Below are 24323 nucleotides of genomic sequence, written 5' to 3' on the forward strand. Positions count from 1 at the left end.
GTACATAGGCATTGTAATGCAATGTGAAGTATTACACTATAGGTAAACTCAGAGAGCAGAGAGTGCTGGGAGAGGAAACATTGCCTATATTGGGAGGTTGGGGTGGTGATGAATTTAGATGAATTCTTAGATGAATTTTGAAACTTGAGAATTTTCTGAGATTGTGTGTTAGAATCTGGAGTGGGGCACATTTGGGAAACTGTGAATACCAATGGATGAATGAAGCATGAGGTGTTTGTATTACTAGAGCCTAACGTAAGACACAGCACCTAAGAATCTTAAAAAATTCAGAAATGCACCACCAAAGGTGTTGGAGAGAATTAAGCAAGAGTAAATCTGTGGGTAAAAAATTCCCAAGGCAAATGCTTGCCTTCCAAACTCTTCCCTCAAGCAAGATTCTCATTCTTGCTGTTGTTTTAGGTCCAAAGATTCCTTTTAGTGGCTGGTCTGAGAGGCCAAACTTCTGCATGCATCAGTTCTTTATGTCATATTCCACCTGACCTTCTCTATTCATTGAAGGAAGTAGAAAATAACTCTCAGAGGATGTGGGTTTTTTCTTCCTTAACTACAATCCACCTGGTACAGGCAAATGTGTAGTAGGGTCCACTTTGGGGAAGTGGGGCCTTGGTTGGATAATTACTACCAAATTCCAGTGGAGTGATGGAGAGAAAACAAGGAATTGGAAGAAATGTGTGGGTGAAGAGCAAAGATCTGCTTTCACCGTGCAATTGCATTTCTCAGTAAAGGATCAAATTCTTGGCTGTATCTGCCCCCTTTTAAATAAAAGTAAACCAAACTTTTACACTCTCATATCATTTCATTATTTTTGAGGCTAGTTCTAGTTCAGATGTTATGCTGAGCTTTAGGATAAAATGTATCATTTTGTTGTCACATTCAGCTCTTACAAATTTTGTACTAGATCACTCTCTCTAGACAGGCATAAGAATGTCAGAAGGTTTAAGAAGATGGCATTGTGGGTTTCAAATCTTTATTGGCCAGTCACATAAGGCTCTATCAGTCAGTGCTGTAACAGAATGCAAGTAATAGAAGCCTGAATGAAACCACTTTAAGCAAAAAATGAAAGGAGGAGGGTCAGCTTATAGGGTCACATAACCGAAAAGTGCAGGGGCAGATCTGCTTTGGGCCACAGCTACATTCATTGTTTGAACAGCTGATGACATTCTCTCCTCTCAGCCTTGCTTTCTTCTGTATTGACTTCATGCTACATCTGATGGAAGCAAGGTCCTTAGACTCTTCTGTCTTAGCTAATACCACAGTTGGTGATCTGATGGGAAAGGCTTTCTCTCCACCAGTGTCCATATCAATTCCCGAGATAGTGGACTCTGATTGGCCAACCTGAGTCCTGTGCTCAGCCTTGTGGTGGAAGAAGTATAGCCCTTGACTGCGGACCACACCAGAAAAAAGCAGCGGGGAAGGAAGGGCTCTAAGGAAAGAAAACAAAACAACAGTGGCCCATTGTGTAGATGAAGATAAGAATTCAGACTAACAGCATCTCACACACACACACACACACACACACACACACACACACACACACAAAATAAATGCACATTATATGCTGGGTAGGCTCTAGAGACACAGAAGTATAAAACCTAGTACCAGTACTCAAGGGGTTATAACCTACTTGGAGAAAAATATTACAGCAACATATAATAATAGCATTTGCAAATGCTAATATAATAAGTACTACAAGATCATATTATGAAACTAAAGGTAGTTTGAGTGTCCTTTATATACAGTACTGGCCAAATTATGAGCAAATAGTTCCGCAACTTATTATTTTACTACTTAAAAGAAATGTCTAGTGAACTTAATAGAAACCCATATTGTGGTCATCAGAAAGACATATGATGAAGAAAAGAATTACTACTAGTCCACAACTATAGTTTTCTTATAGCTTTACTAAGGAGAATACTCAAAATAATTAGTTTCAAGAGTAATCACTAAGAGACTTAGGTCACAAGAGAGAAATTTCTGAATGTTTAAAAGGCCATATAATTTTGAAATCTACATAGAACCTTAAACCTAAAATAAATTCCCATTATCTGGGTTTTATTTAAGTATATTATTGGCGTGAAAATAGAATTATGATAGATTTAATAATAGGTGACACTGATTGAGCATTTACTCTATGCCAGGCTCTATGCTAAGTGGTTTAACAGATTATCAGTTTTAATCCACATAACACTCCTGTGAGTTGGTACTATTATTATCATCTCTAGTTCATAGAAGAGGAATCAAGCTTAGGAAGAAGGAAGCAACTTACCTAGGTCACACAATAGATGGTGAAAGTGGGCTTCAGACCGAGATCATCTGACTCGAAGAGTGAAGATCTTAATCTCTAAAGTACATCCTCTTTAATTCTGTTTTGTTTTCTTACCTGTCCCCTAAATCTACTCAGAAGTTAGCATGGCATTGGGAAATACCTGTAACATTTGGCTGTATGGCAAAATATCCTAATCTAAATGTTTACTAGTAACTGATTAGAGAAGTGAGTCTACAGAAATAAGGAAGAGAATGTGGTATCTTTTCTCTAAAACTCCTCAAACTCTGCAAAAAGCAGCTGAATAAAACCATCATTCAGGATGCATTATCTCTTGTTTAAGTTCATATCCCATTTTTCTTTTTTTGTTGTTTAACATCTTTATTGGAGTATAATTTCTTTACAATGGTGTGTTAGTTTCTGCTTTATGACAAAGTGAATCAGCTATACATATACATATATCCTCATATCTCCTCCCTCTTGTGTCTCCCTCCCACCCTCCTTATAACACATCACTAGGTGGTCACAAAGCACCGAGCTGATCTCCCTGTACTATGCAGCTGTGCTTTACACTAGCTATCTATTTGACATTTGGTAGTGTATATAAATCCATGCCACTCTCTCACTTCGTCCCAGCTTACCTTTCCCCCTCCCCATGTCCATTCTCTACGTCTGCATCTTTATTCCTGTCCTGCCCCTAGGTTCTTCAGAAACTTTTTTTTTTTTTAGATTCCATATATGTGTGTTAGCATACGGTATGTGTTTTTCTTTTTCTGACTTACTTCACTCTGTATGACAGACTCTAGGTCCATCCACCTCACTCCAAATAACTCAATATCGTTTCTTTTTATGGCTAATATTCCATTGTATATATGTGCTACGTCTTCTTTACGCATTTATCTGTTGATGGACACTTAGGTTGCTTCCATGTCCTGGCTACTGTAAATAGAGATCAGTGAACATTGTGGTACATGACTCTTTTTGAATTGTGATTTTCTCAGGGTATATGCCCAGTAGTGAGATTGCTGGGTCGTATGGTAGTTTTATTTTTAGTTTTTTAAGGAACCTCCGTACTGTTCTCCATAGTGGCTATATCAATTTACATTCCCACCAACAGTGCAAGAGGGTCCTCTTTTCTCCACACCCTCTCCAGCATTTATTGTTTGTAGAATTTTTATGATGACCATTCTGACTGGCGTGAGGTGATACCTCACTGTAGTTCTGATTTGCATTTCTCTAATGATTAGTGATGTTGAGCATCCTTTCATGTGTTTGTTGGCAATCTGTATATTTTTGGAGAAATGTTTATTTAGGTCTTCTGCCCATTTTTGGATTGGGTTGTTTGTTTTTTTGATATTGAGCTGCATGTGCTGCTTATAAATTTTGGAGATTAATCCTTTGTCCGTTGCTTCGTTTGCAAATATTTACTCCCATTCTGAGGGTTGTCTTTTCATCTTGTTTATGGTTTCCTTTGCTGTGCAAAAGCTTTTGAGTTTCATTAGGTCCCATTTCTTTATTTTTGTTTTTATTTCCATTTCTCTATGAGGTGGGTCAAAAAGGATCTTGCTGCTGTGATTAATGTCATAGAGTGTTCTGCCTATGTTTTGCTCTCAGAGTTTTATAAGGTCTGGCCTTACATTTAGGTCTTTAATCCATTTTGGTTTATTTTTGTGTATGGTGTTAGGGAGTGTTCTGATTTCATTCTTTTACATGTAGCTGTCCAGATTTCCCAGCACCACTTATTGAAGAGGCTGTCTTTTCTCCATTGTATATTCTTCCTTCCTTTTTCAAAAATAAGGTGACCATAGGTGTGTGGGTTTATCTCTGGGCTTTCTATACTGTTCCATTGATTTGTATTTCTGTTTTTGTGCCAGTACCATACTGTCTTGATTACTGTAGCTTTGTAGTATAGTCAGAAGTCCTGGAGCCTGATTCCTCCAGCTCTGTTTTTCTTTCACCAGATTGCTTTGGCTATTCAGGGTCTTTTGTGTTACCATACAAAGTGAAATTTTCTGTTCTAGTTCTGTGAAAAATGCCATTGGTAGTTTGATAGGGATTGCAATGAATCTGTAGATTGCTTTGGGTACAATATTCATTTTCACAATGTGGATTCGTCCTATCCAACACCATGGTATATCTCTCCATCTCTTTGTGCCATCTTTAATTTCTTTCATCATGGCTTATAGTTTTCTGCATACAGGTCTTTTGTCTCCTTAGGTAGGTGTATTCCTACGTATTTATTCTTTTTGCTGCAATGATAAATGGGAGCGTTTCCTTAATTTCTCTTTCAGATTTTTCATCATTAGTGTACAGGAATGAAAGAGATTTCTGTGCATTAATTTTGTATCCTGCTACTTTACCACATTCATTGATTAGCTCTAGTAGTTTTCTGGTAGCATCTTTAGGATACTCTATGTATAGTATCATCTCATCTGCACTGACAGCTTTACTTCTTCTTTTCCAATTTGGATTGCTTTTATTTCTTTTTCATCTCTGATTGCTGTGGCTAAAACTTCCAAAACTATATTGAACAATAGTGGTGAGAGTGGACAACCTTGTCTTGTTCCTGATCTTGGAGGAAATGGTTTCAGTTTTTCACCATTGGGAACAATGTTGACTGTGGGTTTGTCATATATGGCCTTTATTATGTTGAGGTAAATACCCTCTATGCCTACTTTCTGGAGGATTTTTATCATAAATGGGTGTTCAATTTTGTCGAAAGCTTTTTCTGCATCTATTAAGATGATCATATGGTTTTTATCCTTCAGTTTGTTGTATGGTCTATCACATTGATTGATTTGAATATATTGAAGAATCCTTTCATTCCTGGGGTAAACTCCACTTGATCATGGTATATGCTCCTTTCAATGTGCTGTTGGATTCTGTTTGCTAATATTTTGTTGAGGATTTTTGCATCTATGTTCGTCAGTGATATTGGCCTCTAGTTTTCTTTCATGGTGACATCTTTGTCTGGTTTTGGTATCAGGGTGATGGTGACCTCGTAGAATGAGTTTGGGAGTGTTTCTCCCTCTGCTTTATTTTGAAAGAGTTTGAGAATGATAGGTGTTAGCTCTTCTCTAAATGTTTGATAGAATTCACCTGTGAAGCCATCTGGTCCTGGGCTTTTGTTTGTTGGAAGATTTTTAATCACAGTCTCAATTTCAGTGCTCTTGATTGTCTGTTCATATTTTCTATTTCTTCCTGGTTCAGTCTTGGAAAGTTGTGGTTTTCTAAGAATTTGTCCATTTCTTCCAGGTTGTCCATTTTATTGGCATATAGTTGCTTGTAGTAATCTCTTATGATCCTTTGTATTTCTGCAGTGTCAGTTGTTACTTCTCCTTTTTCATTTCTAATTCTATTGATTTGAGTCTTCTCCCTTTTCTTCTTGATTAGTCTAGTAATGGTTTACAACTTTGTTTATCTTCTCAAAGAACCAGGTTTTAGTTTTATTGATCTTTGCTGTTGTTTCCTTCATTTCTTTTTCATTTATTTCTGCTCTGATTTTTATGATTTCTTTCCTTCTGCTAACTTTGTGATTTTTTTGTTCTTCTTTCTCTGATTGCTTTAGGTGTAAAGTTAGGTTGTTTATTTGAGGTGTTTCTTGTTTCTTGAGGTAGGATTGTATTGCTATAAACTTCCCTCCCAGAACTGCTTTTGCTGCATCCCATAAGTTTTGGGTCATCGTGTTTTCATTGTCATTTGTTTCTAGGTATTTTTTGATTTCCTCTTTGATTTCTTCAGTGATCTCTTGGTTATTTAGTAGTGTATTGTTTAGCCTCCATGTGTTTGTATTTTTTACAGTTTTTTTTTTCCTTTAATTGTTATCTAGTCTTACAGCATTGTGGTCAGAAAAGATAGTGGATATGATTTCAATTTTCTTAAATTTCAATTTTCTTAAATTTTCTTAAATTTCTTAAATTTCTTAAAGGCTTGATTTGTGACCCAAGATATGATATATCCTGGAAAATGTTCCATGAGCACTTGAGAAGAAAGTGTATTCTGTTGTTTTGGAATGGAATGTCCTATAAATATCAATTAAGTTGATCTTGTTTAATGTATCATTTAAAGCTTGTGTTTCCTTATTTATTTTCATTTTGGATGTTCTGTCCATTGGTGAAAGTGAGGTGTTAAAGTCCCCTACTTTGATTGTGTTACTGTCAATTTCCCCTTTTATGGCTGTTAGCATCTGTCTTATGTATTGAGGTGCTCCTATGTTGGGTGCATAAATATTTACAATTGTTATATCTTCTTCTTCGATCAATCCCTTGATCATTATGTAGTGTCCTTCTTTGTCTCTTCTGATAGTCTTTATTTTAAAGTCTATTATGTATGATATGAGAATTGCTACTCCAGCTTTCTTTTGATTTCCATTTGCATGGAATATCTTATTCCACCCCCTCACTTTCAGTCTGTATGTGTCCCTAGGTCTGAAGTGGGTCTCTTGTAGACAGCATATATACGGGTCTTGTTTTTGTATCCATTCAGCCAGTCTATATCTTTTGATGGAGCGTTTAATCCATTTACATTTAAGGTAGTTATTGATATGTATGTTCCTATTACCATTTTCTTAACTGATTTTGGTTTGTTATTGTAGGCCTTTTCCTTCTTTTGTGTTTCTTGCCTAGAGAAGTTTATTTAGCATTTGTTGTAAAGCTGGTTTGGTGGTGCTGAATTCTCTTAGCTTTTGCTTTTCTGTAAAGGTTTTAATTTCTCCGTCGAATATGAATGAGATCCTTGCTGGGTAGAGTAATCTTGATTGTAGGTTTTTCCCTTTCATCACTTTAAATATGTCCTGCCACGCCCCTTTGGCTTGCAGAGTTTCTGCTGAAAGATTAGCTGTTAACCTTATGTGGATTCCCTTGTATATTATTTGTTGTTTTTCCCTTGCTGCTTTTAATATTTTTTCTTTGTATTTAATTTTTGATAGTTTGATTAATATGTGTCTTTGCGTGTTTCTCCTTGGATTTATCCTGTATGGGACTCTCTGCGCTTCCTGGACTTGATTGACAATTTCCTTTCCCATATTAGGGAAGTTTTCAACTATAATCTCTTCAAATATTTTCTCAGTCCCTTTTCTTCTCTTCTTCTTCTGGGACCCCTATAATTCAAATGTTGGTGCATTTAATGTTGTCCCAGGTCTCTGAGGCGGTCCTCAGTTCTTTTCCTTCTTTTTTCTTTATTCTGCTCTGCGGGAGTTATTTCCACTATTTTATCTTCCAAGTCACTTATCCATTCTTCTGCCTCAGTTATTCTGTTATTGTTTCCTTCTAGAGAATTTTTTATTTCATTGATTGTGTTGTTCATCATTGTATGTTTGCTCTTTAGTTCTTCTAGGTCCTTGTTAAACGTTTCTTGCATTTTCTCCATTCTATTTCCAAGATTTTGGATGCTCTTTACTATCATTACTCTGAATTCTTTTTCAGGTAGACTGCCTATTTCTTCTTCATTTGTTTGGTCTGGTGGGTTTTTACCTTGATCCTTCATCTGCTGTGTGTTTCTCTGTCTTCTCATTTTGCTTAGCTTACTGTGTTTGGGGTCTCCTTTTTGCAGGCTCCAGGTTCACAGTTCCCGTTGTTTCTGGTGTCTCCCCCGAGTGTCTAAGGTTGTTTCAGTTGGTTGTATAGGCTTCCTGGTGGAGGGGACTGGTGCGTGTGTTCTGGTGGATGAGGCTGGATCTTGTCTTTCTGATGGGCAGGACCATACCCCGTGGTGTGTTTTGGGGTGTCTGTGACCTTATTATGATTTTAGGCAGCCTCTCTGCTAATGTGTGGGGTTGTGTTCCTGTCTTGCTAGTGGTTTGGCAGTAGGTGGCCAGCACTGTAGCTTGCGTTCGTTGAGTGGAGGTGGGTCTTAGCGTTGAGATGGAAATGTCAGGCAGAGCTTTCACCATTTGATATTACGTGGAGCTGGGAGGTCTCTGGTGGACCAATGTCCTGAAATTGGCTCTCCCACATCAGAGGCACAGGCCTGACACCCAGCCAGAGCACAAATACCCTGTCAGCCACATGGCCAGGTACGTGGGCAGTTTTTTGCCTTTTGGGAAGTCTGAGGTCTTCTGCAGCATTCAGTAGGTGTTCTGTAGGAGTTGTTCCACATGTAGATGTATTTCTGATGTATTTGTGGGGAGGAAGGTGATCTCTTTGTCTTATTTCTCCACCATCTTGAAGGTCTCCCCATATCCCATTTTTCTTAAGCTAATTTTTGATTATGATGAAATTTTTTTTTTATTGGTGGCATGCCACTTGGATGCAGGAAAAGCAAAATTACACTGATATTGCTGACATAAAGAGCTCTAAGTATTAGCTTTTCACTTTTCACTGAATTTTGTCCATTGTAAATATGCTCATTATCTCTTCATGATTCAGTGTTCTCAATTTATACTTACTTTTGACAGAAATCCAAAACAATATTTGTAATTCAGTACTTCTTTAGAAATGGAGATTGATTTGTAATGGAGAGATAGCATTGATTTCATATTATTTGCTAATGTTTAAAATTATAAATGTGTGTAATTTGTGTATATCAATTATACTTCAGTAAAGCTAAAGAAAATATATATCATCTCAGGTAAATAGTACAAACTTTCTTAATGCTTTCTGTAGTTTCCCTCAAACTAGATAAACTTATTCCTAAATTTTCTTCTTTGACAGTATTAAAAAATATCTTCTAGATGCAACTACAAATTAAAAATACTTTTCAATAATAATGTCATTTTAATTATGACTCCAATTCAGACTCTGACACCAGCTGGGTGTTCTACACAATTCAACTCAATTCTGACACTATCTACCCAGAGATAGCATCAGAGGCCACAGATTAAAGGCTCAGTCCCTCAAGACTGTCCCCCACTTCAGATGTCAATTGCAATACAAGTATCACCTGTGCTTCTGACCAACTGGCTTTAAACTGAAGGCTCCCATGACCCCCTCCGTCAGTTAGATTAACTTGCTAGAGACTCACAGAATTCAGGAAACCTGTTTACTCACTAGATTACCAATGTATTACAAAAGATATTAAAGGATACAAATCAACAGCCAGATGAAGAGATACATAGGGTGAGATCCTGAATGAAGGAGCTTATGTCCCTGTGGTGCTTGGGCCCAGCATGATGGCACAAGGAAGACTTCTGTTTCACCAGCCTGGAAGCTCTCAGAACCCCCTCCTTTTAGGGTTTTTATTGAGGCTTCATTACATGGGCATGATTAATTAATTCATTGGCTATTGTCTATGTATTCAACCTCCAGCCCTTCTCCCCACCCTGGAGATCAGGAGTGGGACTGACAGTTCCAACCGTTTAATCAAGAGGTTGATTCCACTGTTGACCAACCCCCATCCTTAGCTGACTTAGAAGCTTTCCAAAAGTCATCTCACTGACATAACAAATGACAACTTATCTCTCTCAGCATGTAGGAAATTCCAAAGATTTAAGAGTTCTGTGCCAGGAATGAGGACTAAGACCAAATATATATTTCTCATTATAAATCGCAATATCACAGTCATGAATTAAAAATAACACTTAGGACTTCCCTGGTGGCACAGTGGTTGAGAGTCTGCCTGCTGATGCAGGGGACACGGGTTCATGCCCCAGTCCGGGAGGATCCCACATGCCGCGGAGCCGCTGGGCCCATGAGCCATGGCCGCTGAGCCTGCGCGTCCGGAGCCTGTGCTCCTCAATGGGAGAGGCCACAACAGTGAGAGGCCCGCGTACCACAAAAAAAATAAAAATAACACTTAATTGAAAAGTCTATTTTTTCAACAGTTATTTTTATAAAGCCTCATTGATTCTTCACTCTTGAAATTACAAAAAACAACATTCACAATACTTCTACAGTATGATTTAAATGTTTTCCTAAACCTCATTGTTTGCCTAAACTAAGTATCCTGCAAACCTCAATAAAACTGTACAGATCATCTTGAACTGCCAGAAATAGTAACAAACACAAAATTCCAAATTAAATTTGAAATGCAGTGCAGGAGTTCCAAATTGCCTCTGAACGCTTCCAATTTAATGTGACATTAATTTTGCATCTATTATCTTACTGTTATTTATAGAATACCATCAAACTTGGTTCAGCAAAACAGAAATCACCATCCAATATTTTCCTCCTATTCTGGATTTGGTCTGTGTCTATACATGCAAATTGAAATGAAAAACAATATATGTGGGTACTGCAAGTAGGAGTAAAGCACATTCATCAGGATAATTATTGATTCAATCTTTGTGAGTGCTTACTAAATGTAAGTCAAAGTCTTATGTACAATGGTGATACAAAAATGTATAAGTCAACGTCCTTGCCTTTGGTGGCCTTTGATTGAATGCAAATCTTTGATCTTTGAGATCCTGGATTATGTCTTCTAGTTCTCTCTGGGCAAATAAATATATAATCTAGGGAATGATGAGGAAAAGATAAAAACTATAGACATGTAAGTAGCGATTGACTACTGCAAACATGTTGTGTGCTATATAGATATTAAACGTAAAATAAGGATGCTATTTTGAAAACACGTGTGTAATTTTAAAAAGTAAAAGATTAATTTTCTATTTTCACTAATTACTATATGCACATCAAAATTCATCACTTGCTGACATATTTGAAATTAAAATAAAGTTTCTTGGGCTTCCCTGGTGGCGCAGTGGTCGAGAGTCTGCCTGCTGATGCAGGGGACACGGGTTCGTGCCCCGGTCCGGGAGGATCCCACATGTCGCGGAGCAGCTGGGCCCGTGAGCCATGGCCGCTGAGCCTGCGCGTCACGAGCCTGTGCTCCACAATGGGAGAGGCCACAACAGTGAGAGGCCTGCCAAAAAAAATAATAATAATAAAAATAAAATAAATAAATAAAGTTTCTTTCCAGTTTTAAAAATCTTAATTAGCTCAAAAGTTATACTTCTCTATATTCTAAATGATGAAGGAATAACATCCCTGGTAGCCGCTGACTAAGAGCCATAGCTTGTAAAGCAATCATTTATGTACAAATTGCTTTTAAAAAGCACCTGTTTGGTTTTGTACATTCATCAGACATTTTTAAATGAAAGGAGGAAAAATACCCCTTTCCTTTAAAAGTTCTGTCAGCCAAAGAAACCAGATTGAAAATAGATGCTTGAAATAAAGAAGTAAAATACCAGTGGTCAGAATAGACAGGTAAAAATAATTTTGCTTAGCATACATAGCAATCGCCTGGTTGCTATGGCAACCAAGACAAAGATTGCAGCTATCTGTTGCCAAGGTGGTTCAGTTTGTATCCCCCCAGTCAGTATAAGCCTTGGGTTAAAGTCAAACTCTGGAGCAGAAAGGAAGCACTGGACAGAGAGTTCCTTTGTTCTTTTGCCCTCATGGCCTAGGGGTTGGGACAAACAAAATTCAAGGTGGGTTGCCTACTGAGAGTGGGCAGAAGCAGTAATTTTTCATGTTTCATAGGATGAGAATTAATTATTTTTATCAGGTATGGAAATTCAGAGCAGACATGGCATTTTCACATACCCAAGCAACCCAAGGTCTTGTAATGTTAAGTAGCTGTGGACTGTTCCTTGAGTTAGGAAGTGAATTCAACCATGGAATCTAATTTGAAGGAAATCCCAAATAAGAAAGTAAAATAAAATAAAAGGTCTCATTGGTTATCTTGGTGGTGAAATTGTGAGTAATATATTTTTCTCTTTAGCTCTACTTCTCTGTATTGTGCTAATCTCATTTATAATGGAAAATATGTAGTTAGATATAAACCCACTGAAACTCAATTGCTCCGAAAGAGTTCATTAAAAAGCAGTTAATCTTCACAGAATTTTAAAATTTAAAGGACACTTAAATATCATCTTGCCCAGGTTTTTGGTTTATTTTTTTAAACTCTTTGATCAATGGAATCATCTGGAATTAAATCTCTCTCTCTCTCTCTCTCTCTCTCTCTCTCTCTGTGTCCTCCCACCCCCTGGAAATTCAGTAATTTTCAATGGAACCTGAGGATTGTGACTTTTTAACAATTCTCATTCTATTTGCAGCCTCTACTCCCACATTATTAAGATCAGACAAATTTGGGAAACATGGGTGTAGCCCAATCTTTCCATTCTGCCTGTAAAGTTAAAGCTGAAAAAAGAACCCAGTAGAGACCTAGCGTTTGTATTTCCTCATTGTTATTGTACATTATCACTCTTTCTGTAGATTTCTCAATGAGGTAACTGGTTCAGTTATATATTCTTATGATGTTTTAATTACAGTGTATTTGTTTTTGAAATAAAAACATGTTCAAGCTTACTTACACAACTCATATTGGAGAAACAGGCTTACTGCCATATTGATTTCTCGTGTAAACCCTCTAAGAAACAATGTCCATTTAAGGGTTTGCCTAGGCCAGAGTGCTTCAAGTGTCTTCCTCAAAACATGGGTCTCACAATTGTTTCCTAGAAGAAGCTTTTCTTAGTCAAGTAATACCTGCTCCCCCAAGAAATTAACATGGCAAATTAACACAAAAGTTCTGTGAAGTCCTAAATTAAAGAAATCTGAAAAAAAATTTTACCCAACACTTCTCAAACATTTTTGATGACAGAATTCATTTTTAATTTGCCTTTTTCTTTATATAACATCTATTGATATCGTGAATTCATATTTGAGGAAAGATTTTTTTTTGTTTTTTTTTTTTTTTGCGGTACGCGGGCCTCTCACTGTTGTGGCCTCTCCCGTTGCGGAGCACAGGCTCCGGACGCGCAGGCTCAGCGGCCATGGCTCACGGGCCCAGCCGCTCCGCGGCATGTGGGATCTTCCCAGACCGGGGCACGAACCCGCATCCCCTGCATCGGCAGGCGGACTCTCAACCACTGCACCACCAGGGAAGCCCGAGGAAAGATTTTTTAGGAAATACTAGCCTAGACAAAATGTTTTTTCACAGATAACTGTGAGCACTATATGTTCAATTCAAACATGGATGTGTTAGAAATTTTTTTAATTTTTAAAAGAAAGAGGGTTAGGACAAGCATGAGGTAATACTGGTGGGAAGGAGGTAGTACATAATAGGAAGTACATTTTTCTTCCTTGTTTTAGTGAAGTCCACTCAGGTTTTTTTCCTAACAATGTACCAAATATAGAACTCAGTACAGAAGAGCTGGAAAAAATACCGTATATATTTCCTTCTCTGTTCTAAATACCATGTTTATTTCCTTTTCTGTTTTAAATATTCGTTATAAGTATACCTGTATTTTGAAGCCTACTCTTTTAGATTCAATTAGGTAGAAATGGAAAAATGTGGGATGCAGGGTCATACATAAAAAGTGTCTAATTCTTTCTTCTGAGAGTAGCATAGCTAAAGCTGGCCATAGGCTGAGAATGGAAAAACCTCTCTTTCTGCCCCTTGTTCCAGTGTCCTGAGGTTGGTGGCACTAAGGATGTTACTGTAATGGTGGGAACAGAGACAAGGTGGTCTGTGGTGTGAGAACCAGGGCACATAATCATGCTACTTTCCGTACTTCCTTGGCTCCTTTATTTCCTATTGGTGTCTCAGTTCTCCTTTTCAGATGTGGCAGAACATATTAAAAAAGGATCTGCAGGCAGATCTAGTTTCTGGTGCCTGTTGATCCTTCTTTCATTTGAAGTGAAGAGTCAAGCTGAGAAATCCCTATACCATTGTGAGGAACACAGGCTTAATTTTCAGGTCACGGCAACAACATTAGGTGAGACTGAGCAACGCAAGCCAAAAGGGAAAAAGAATGTATTGATAGTAGAGAGGAATATTCTGATGCTGTTTCTTGGTTGAATGGCAGCTGTCAGTTGAGCTGTACAATCCTGTTTCAGGTGATAAGCTGTCATTTGTAAATTATGCCCATAGCTGTATTCATTATTCATGGGTTGGTATTGGCAAAGAATGATTTCAGGCGCCCAAGTGTTTCTACCTGCAGGCACCTGAATTACTTCCAAAATTGACTACTCTATTACCTGTCAGGCCCTTTCATTCTTTTTCTACCACTGTCTGATCCTACCAGCCTACTTTTTGTTTCCAGTGAAGAAAGACTTCTTTCCTTTTCCTAGGCTTTCTGCCTTAGGAATGAATGAAAAAATTCTGATGAACAGAGAACTTTAATGCTAGTAAATGAACAACTGCAAGCATGAGATTTCAGTATAAGGTTAACTTTAAAACAAAAGTATTTTCCAAAGAATAAGTATTACTGTCCACTCTACACAATCTATTACTTAAAGTGAGTAAAAACTAAGGTATGAACTGCTGGATATTTAAAAAGAGAGAGTTCATTACCGTATTTTTGCATTTTAGAATTGTTTTATATTGTTTTTATAATAAATTAGAATAATCCCTCAGCTTAGTCTTCTGATTAGCCATTTTAAGATTTTGAATATGTTTCTTACACAGATTACCCCAAATTTGTCTGCGTTTTGAATACAAACTACTCCCTTAGAATTACTCAGGTAGAGAGGGGAAAACGATCAGTGTGCAGGGAGGTTGAAGGAGTCTCGCTTTGAAGGCAGTTTTGTTCCATCCTGAATCGTGAAACTCCCTTTTTTTTAAGTTCAGGGAAAAAAACAGAGACACGGGTTCCTTAGTTCCTATTTCATTTCCATGCAGTAATCTTCTCTGGCGTATCAAACTGCCAAGAAAAGAATTATCGCACGTTGGATAAATTAGGGTTCATCCTAACAGTGTGGTCTTCTGGTTTCTTTGCCATGTTTCTGACTCGGCAATAAAGAAAACATAGAATGTAATAGAGAGAAATACTGTAGTGCTGTCTTGAAGGAAACCTCCTTTATAAAATAAAAATTGTCAATGAGATTGTTCCAATAGTCTATTATCTGCCTCGGGTATAGGACAGAAAATTAACTTTGTGGGGAAGCGAACAACTTTTTTAACACAGTCACTGAAATTTAAACTGATATTACTCTTTCGTTCTGAGAATATTCTCAGAAAAAAAGAATCTAATGCTATTTTTGTGCCAGCAGGTTCAAATGTAAAATTTATATTAATTGTTGAGAAGAGACACAATATACAAGAACATAAAAAAGCAACAAAGAAAGTGGTGAACTTCTGTTTCTTAAGAAATTGATTTTATCATTGAAAGAAAGAATTCCTAAATGTTATCAAGAACAGTAATTCATATTGCAGAACCTCTTTCATTGTATGTAAAATTGAAGCTCATATCAAAAGACCATAGCAAAACACAGAAATATATGCCTCATGGATGGAGGAAATAACCTGAAACTTGATTTAGGCAGCATGGCCCATTGTCCACAGTATTTGAAGAGGTTACAGTGTAAAGTTTTGAAATTATTGGTTGTAATGGAAGACTTTTGTTAAAATATTTTTGATGTAGTTAACACACACACATCTCTCGTTCCCACCCATATGGAATATTAAATTATCTATTTTAAAATCTATAAAATTCAAGAATGAAATTTGAAAACATACTAAGATCAGAAATATACTTTGTTATTTGTTCTGAATTCTATTTTTATTTCCACAGCTGATGGAGAGTTAATTCCTTATTAATAGGAATTAATCCTCATCCCCAACTCTTGAGAATAAACTCAGAGCACAATTATTAGCACATGACAGTTTTAGGAATTTTAAGTTACAACATGTGAAAATTAACCTGCTAGTAGTTGCGATATAATTATATTCAACTGGCACTTGGTATTCAGTTTGGGTTCCAGAAAACATTAAGAACAGACTTTGAAGTTTGCAGGGAAGTATTTATTTTAGTGTAGTTATCCAGTAGAGGAAGGAAAGATTCCTGATTAATCTGTATAAAGCCCAGGAGAACCTGCTTCTGCAGCATTTTTAATTTCCCAAGGTTCTGTAGCTGCACAAAGTAACAGACCAATAACATCATTCTCTTCTCTTGCTTTGTTAATGCTTAACCTTAGTGACCTGCTGCACACCTTGATTCTGGTTCAACCTGTGAGCTTAATGTATTTATTTACAAGTACTGGAATTGTTTGAAACAGTTATTCCCAACACTGTCTTAGAAAACTTTAATGGGTAAATTCCTTTTTTGTACTAGAACCCACATGAACTAACTTTCATATATACTTTGGAATCAACTTTTCTCATCTTCCTGGAAAGCAAACACACACACACACACACACACATACACACACACACACACACACACACACACACACACACACACACACACACACTCTGTAGAAGACATTTGAATATTCCCTCTCCCGAAAGCCCTCTAACACTATGTGTGCTTTCCCACTTTCCTGCAAGCACATACTGTCTGCTCTGGGCAAACAGTCTCCTTTAAGTTCCACTCGCCCTGCTTATGACAAGACCTGGAGGTTTGTTTGCAGTGATCCTTAGACTTACAATATTACCATCCTTTTCTCTGTATATCAAATCCTACCCATTTCTGAGATCCATATCATCTCCAGGTAAATTTGTCAGGCTTCCCAGCTTGCATTGACCTCTCCCATCTTTAATCTAAGAATACTTGGTTTATTTTCACACAACCAAATGATTTATTTCCACGATGCTTTGTATTTCTTGGTAAATGGATAAATGATAGATTGATAGATATATAGATATTTGTGTATATGCATGAGTTTATGAGTTTCTTTCATCTTCTTAACTATACCTTGAGAAATAGAATTTATCACATCTTTTAAAAATATACCCCAAAGAACCTAGCACACTGATCATTTGGTAATCAGACTAGACTAGATAAAATGTCATTTATATGGTACATTCTTCATATGCACAAGAGAAGATTCTAACTTCTGATAATGCTTTTTTGGTAAGAAGGAATAAGGACCTCATATGTCCATTCATTTAACATTATTGAGTTCCTTATAAGTTCCAGGCAGGTCAAATAAGACACATGAAAGTTAACTGTATTCCTCCTTTTATATACTCTGTCTTTTTTACCAATGAGGAAAGAGGCAGGAAATGATAGGGAGTCGGTGTGCCGGACAGCACACCTTGAGGTGGACCAGTCTGGGCTTAACTGTAAGAGGTTGAGACTCTGATACCTTTAGTTTCTGAGTGGAGATAAGAGAATGTTACCTGAATTCAAATACCAGCCCCCATCACCTAACAGTGCCAATGTTCTAGGCTACATTGTTTGATCCTTCTTTGTCTTGGATCCTTAATTAGCATCTAAGTAGGGATAATATCTTTCTTGTTGTAGGCACTCATTAATGTTTAGTGTCAGGTCCAAGGCATTCTCCAGATACATGTGGAGTGCTTACTCTGATAGGACGCTGTGTTAGAAAGTCTGGTTACAATGGTGACATGTCCCTGCCATCCCATCAAGTGGGCAAAAATAGAAAGATTAACAGAACCCATAACAAAGTGTGATAAAGGTTCTACTGTGGAGAAAGGGGTTATCTGTGAGCAGAGAAGGGACATCATACCTAGCCTGGAGGAGGCAGGGGAGGTAATGCCTACATTGCAACATGAAAGAGGCGAGAAGTTAAAGGATGGTAGCCAGCTAGAGACATGGGCAGTGAGGGCATAAGACACACACAAACATTAGTGCAGAGATTTTTTTTTAACATCTTTATTGGAATATAATGCTTTACAATGTTGTGTTAGTTTCTGCTGTATAACAAAGTGAATTAACTATATGTATACATATAACCCCATATCTCCTCCCTCTTGCGTCTCCCTCCCACCCTCCCTATCCCACACCTCTAGGTGGTCACAAAGCACCGAGCAGATCTCCCTGTGCTATGTGGCTGCTTCCCACTAGCTATTTTACATTTGGTAGTGTATATATGTCCATGCCACTCTCTCACTTCGTCCCAGCTTACCCTCCCACCCCACACCCGCGTCCTCAAGTCCATTCTCTACATCTGCATCTTTATTCCAGTGCAGAGATTTTTAAACCTCATAACTTCTGGCTCTATAAGGTAGGCGCTTCTACCTGGTCTATATTCCACTCCATAATGCTCCTTCCGTATCATGGATGACTATCTGATAGACTACCCACACGCTCTAAAGTAATGTACAAAATTATAAACAGAGTTTGTTTAAAAATAAATTCCCTCAGTTCTTCTCTTGTAATAAAAAAATCCATGTTTTCTGGATGTTGCTAATTTGATTAGAGTATTTCATATAAAAAACGGCATGAGGGAATTCCCTGGCTGCCCAGTGGTTAGAACACAGCGCTTTCACTGCCGAGGGTGCAGGTTCGATCCCTGGTCAGGGAACTAGATCCCGCAAGTCGCACAGCACAGCCAAATAAATAAATAAATAAATAGCTGCATGAAAAATGGAATTTTATTCTCTCTGGGATATATTTGTATCTTGAAGGAGAAACTCGTTAACTCAAATGAATCTTTTATTGATGGAAACATGGGTGAAGGAGCTGAAGAGATGACAGGTGAAAGAAAAGATACTTTTAAAAAGCAGGTGTTCTGGTTCTATCTGTATCCTCCCAAATTCCCTACCACTCCACCTTCCTCAGGTAATACCCAATCCCCTTTGCCATAATTATCCCCCTTTCTTTACCCTCAGAAGGAGTTAGGGGTTCAAGTAAAACAGGCTTCTCCTGAAATATGGGCATCAGTGATTCAAAATAAATTATAAATGTGGTGGGCTTCCTGTGTTTACCATAGACTGGACCATTTGCAATATAGTAACTGGTCAGGAAAAGCAAGAAAAATGCATACACCACAGGTGGCTATTTAAAATAGTAGCATTTCCATAACCTAGATTTAAAAAAAAAAAACAAAATTCTTACATGAATGAATCAGAACTCCATTTTTCATAGCTTAATCTAAAGGCTGCCTTCAACTAGAGATTTTCCTTCCTCTCCTTAAGTCTTGAAATAGCTTCATTAAACCCTCAAGAAATCATGGTCTCCTTGGCAAAATCATTCTTCACAGAATATCAGGTTACATTTGCAATATCTTCAAATAAAATCTAAAATGACATTGTCATGAGGTAGAAATTAAAAGAAATTCCATCCCTCTATCTTGAGGATCAGCCTGCACGTATTTCCATTCTAAGAATGATGAAAAGTCAGGAACTAATAGAACTTTAAAAAGGCATTAGTAGGGATTATATCAAGACCTCTCCAAAAGCATCCCCAAGTAGTAAAAATATTTTATACAGCTCTGGAGTTCTGGTTCCAGTCTATACTTCAGTCATCATACAAGTAGGAACAATTTTCACAGCACACACATACACACACACGATTCCTTATTTTGAGTTTAATTCTGCTGCCTCTGACCTTGGGAGACATCATTTATTGTGTACCTGTGACACAAGACACTGTCTACTTGCTATTCACAAGCAGCGTTCCACAGAGACTTCCTCTGATAAGTCTAGGTAGGGAGACTACAATACATGACATAATCAGAAAATACATTACAGAGCTGTCTATAATTAAAGAGTAACATGTATGGGCCAGACTATATTTGAAGTTAGCATTCAGATGAAGGTTTTATCAACATGGTTGGGAGAAACTGCATGGAAAACAGAGGACTTGTTCTGGCCCGTGAATGATGAGCAGCATTTGGAATAGTGGAGAGGGTGCTATAGATATGAGGATGAGCTGGGCCAAGGACCAGCGGTGGAACTGAGAAGACAGCATCCAGAACAATGCTCTGTTCTCATTATAGTTGTCATTATGACCTCCTACTTTTTAATTTCCATACCAAATTATCTTAGGTCCTTCAGTTTCCTCAGGTAGTGCCCCTGGAGTGCTTATTTGTCCTACGACTGTACATATAAATGTTATCTAATCTATAAAAATTGAACAAGGATCAAAATATGTATTATTACTTAATTTACGCTTAGACTGTGAAAGCTGATTGCTCGTTCAACCGAATTTTGAGTTGTGCTTAGGGTACAGATCATTTGCTCTCATTAATAATAAATATGCTTCCTTGGAACTTGTTTTAAAAGATAAATAATGTATATTCAATTTACCAGTAAATATTAGATATAAGTTCAAGATATTGAATGACCTTTCATGTAATTTAAAAGAAGACTTTTAAATCCTCATCTTCCCCATTCCTGTTAGAGGAAGTTAACGCTTTCCAGTAATTGAGTCATCTCCACTTACCTAAATTTAGGGTATACTACCTCTCTCCCCTCCCTGGTGATTTCTGTGAACAAATCTGAAGCTTTCAAAATAAAGATTCCCCATGTTTTATTTGTATCAGTTCTGCTTCCTTCTTAAAAGCACCAAGCTAGCCCAGGGAGCTACAATGATTAATGACCTGTTCTAGAGTTTACCTGCTCTATAAAATGTGCTGAATTCCAGAGCATAAAAGAAACTCTGAAGTAGGTCAGGAGCTTAACCTGCCCATGGGCCTAACTTAGACCAAAGGTAAGCAGGTTTGAAATTAAATTAGCACCATAAATTGCAATGGCTTATGATTCGGTGGCTTCACGTTGGTCTGGAAGATGAAGAGCTATAATGTTCAATACTGAAGGCTTAAAAACTGAATTCATTCAGACTTATGCAGTTTTGAATTTGAATTAATTCAGAAGACGACCTGGTTCGAAATAGTTTTGTGCATTCTCTAACGTGGGTCGAGGTGAGGTGGAGAGGAGAATTTGCACAATGGGTTAAGGAAATGTTTAGCCTATGAGAGTAGAGACCAAAATATACATTCAAGGATTACTTCAGAAGAGTCACAGAATGAATGTGCTAATTACAAATAATTCTTATTAAACTTAAAATTTTTATGCCAAACAAGTAGATGAAATCTACAAGATGTTCCCCACCAAGGTAACACATGATGTTCTGTGCCCTTAAGCAGGTCACGGTTGCATGCAGGACAAACTATTAGCCCACTTGCATCTCTAAAAATCTGTAATTCTATAATCCACATGGGAAAACCAGTGAAGCTCCCAAAGCTGTAAAGAACAACTAAGTGGGAAGAGGTGAGGTATTAATGGGAGATGGAGAGAGCTTCTTACAGGAGAAGCCTAGATTCCTTGGTCCAGGAAGTGATTGGGAGCCTCAAGGCAGTTATTCCAGGTGTGTCATCCTGACCTGTCTGTAGTCTCACCCTATGTGCCACCATATATCTAACCCATTTCAGCTGAAATACCATTTCCTCAGGCTGCTCTCCTAAACCACCACCCCACCAGACTAAGTTAAATTCATCCAGTTTTACACCCTCATGGCACCTTCTTCTTATCACTTATCATACATAGCACAATTGTAGTCAAATCTTTGTGTAGTTATTTGTGTTATGCCTGCCTTCCCCCACTAGTATGTAAGCTCAATGAAGACAGAACTGCATCTTTTGTGTTTTCCATGGCTTTCCCAGTATCTGATACATTGTAGGTGCTCAGTAAATGTTGGGTGGATGGATGGATGGATGGATGGATGGATGGATGGATAGATGGCTATATAGTAAGAGTAGGCATATATTTGAGGGGGCAAGGTGGAGCCAGATTTCTACCAAGTTCCCTCTTAAATCTATTACGGTATTTGGCTTTTAAGAGCTGAACATTTCATTCAGTAATATAAAGAGACTGAAAATAAGGAAGCATTAGAACAATATATCTTGTAGAGTTTATAGTACTTTTGCTTCATATATGTATGTGTCAGTATTATTCCTTGTGAAGACAGAAATGGCAGGCTGATTTTTTTTTTTTTTTTTTTTTTTTTGCGGTATGCGGGCCTCTCACTGTTGTGGCCTCCCCCGTTGCGGAGCACAGGCTCCAGACGCGCAGGCTCAGCGGCCATGGCTCACGGGCCCAGCTGCTCCGCGGCATGTGGGACCCTCCCGGACCGGGGCGCGAACCCGCGTACCCTGCATCGGCAGGCGGACTCTCAACCTGCACCACCAGGGAAGCCCGCAGGCTGATTTTTTTAGGGCTTGCTAACTGCACAAAAATAAAATAAGTAAAGCTTCTTCCATTTAAAATCTTTCCTTCCCTACCCTATCACTGAAGCCTACAGGGAAGACCCTGTTGACTTTTTTTCTCAAGTCTGCTTGTCGGGGAAGATAGAACTGGAACTGGAGAAAGAGTCAAAAGAAAAGAACGTGGCTGGTGAGGCTGCCAGGCACCTTTGTACTCCACAAACCCTGGGTCTTGGCTTTGCCTCTTGCACCCCCTGCTCCTTTACTCTCCAAAGGCTCCTTAAGCTCTGAACGCTTGTGATGCTCTCAGGGCTTTCGTCTCCTGCTGAGTGAGTCCACGCTAGGAGGTGAGCACTCCCAACCCTGAAGAAGTATCATGGCAGGAAAATCTGCAGAATGTCAGGAATGAGCATAAACCCCTGAACTTTCAAGATACTGCCCTTAATTGTTACCAAGTCCCAGGCAGGCGTTTTATGCCCCTCTTTCACTCTTCTTTTTCTTCTCCTTGCAGTTAGAAAATTTTTCTTTAAATCTCAGTTTTAATAGATGCTAGTGAGCGACAAGGTTCATGTGGCTGGCCTGAGCCTTACATGTCCTATTCCCTAACACCCGAGGTAAATGAAACGTAAATGAGATTCAGCCGTGCATCTCCTGCTTCTGACCAATGCACATTTTTATTGCTGTAATAAAAGCTTGTATGTGAGACTTAATCATATGCATAACCACTTTTAAAATCTGAGAGGCTATGTTTCTACTAGAGGTAACAACTGGATCTTATTTTATTTATTTATTTTTTCTGCATTACGTGGGCCTCTCACTGTTGTGGCCTCTCCCGTTGCGGAGCACAGGCTCCGGACGCGCAGGCTCAGAGGCCATGGCTCACGGGCCCAGCCGCTCCGCGTCATGTGGGACCCTCCGGGACCGGGGCACGAACCCGCGTCCCCTGCATCGGCAGGCAGACCCCCAACCACTGCGCCACCAGGGAAGCCCCTGGATCTTATTTTTTGAAGCTTCAAATTGGCAGATATTCTCTGGAAAGGTATTCTTTCTTCAACTCATAAGGAAATGACGCATAATGTTTTCTGCCATTATTATTTACTACAGAGAGCATAGGCATTAACCTCTGTTCCATTGATTATCTCAAGATTAGTTGTGTTTAAAGATGTTTTTAAATGTATTGATAAAATGCACTGATGAAGCTATAATTTTAAAGATGCAGAGCAAGTGATATATAGCTTGGCAAAATGGAAATAATTTAAAATGAACTGGTAAGAAATCCTTCATTAATTTAAGATTTATAACTTTTATTTTAAATATATATTACATTAAAGATATAAAATCTGTTATAAAAAATCACCTCATTTAACACCTGTCTTCATAACAAAGTAAATGATAGTTTCAAGATAATGAGTTTTTCTGAATTACTGAAGGTATTAAAGGTGCTCTGAGGTATTATCTGACAGTAATCCAGGTGAATATTAATATTTTGATACAGCCTTTGATGTAATGAATATGTCTTGGAAGATTAGCACTAGAAGTTCGCTCTGTGTATAAAATTCCAGTGTAATTTTGACCAGAAAGTTTAAGGACATTATTTTAGCAGGTTACAGTGAGAAAGCTGAGGATTGATAGATGGAATTTCATTAATGGGTGCCAGGCTCCTTTAATGAGATGCCAAGCTTCAGAGGCTTCATCCAGGTTCTAAATGTTCAGGACAAGGCTTGCCAATTTGCTTTGCTGAAGGCAAAGAGTTCCCCCCACAAAAGGGTCTTCTCCAGTTGCAGTTTTCTGCGTTAATGTATTCTGGGCTGAATTATCTCACCCACTGATTGCTGCCTTAGGAATTTCAGTGTTCATACAAACTAACAAACGTCCACCAGACAAGCACCAGCAATGCCCAGCTGGCTGTTTGTCCCCCATGGGAAATTTTCTCAGTCAGAGCCTGGTAATTGTTTAGTGCAACTGCTGCAGTTTCAAGGGTGCCAGCTCATCTAAGCCAACTGTATGCACATAGCCCATGACTCATGGGACTGAGAAAGTACACGCTGCAGGTGGGCGGGGACCTTCAAGGACTCCACTTTGCCCTCTTTGTCAGCTGTTTGAGGGAGAATACATAATGAAAGGCAGTTATTTAAGGGTTATAAATATCCTATATACTTGTGAAATTCAGCTATAGGAGTATATAATAATCTCACCTTTATCAAAAACATGTGCTGTATATCTCAACAGTCACTTGGCTGTACTGTATGTGTTACAATAACAGCTATACT

The sequence above is a fragment of the Tursiops truncatus genome, chromosome 7 (assembly GCF_011762595.2).
Source record: "Tursiops truncatus isolate mTurTru1 chromosome 7, mTurTru1.mat.Y, whole genome shotgun sequence".
In the NCBI taxonomy this organism is placed as follows: domain Eukaryota; kingdom Metazoa; phylum Chordata; class Mammalia; order Artiodactyla; family Delphinidae; genus Tursiops; species Tursiops truncatus.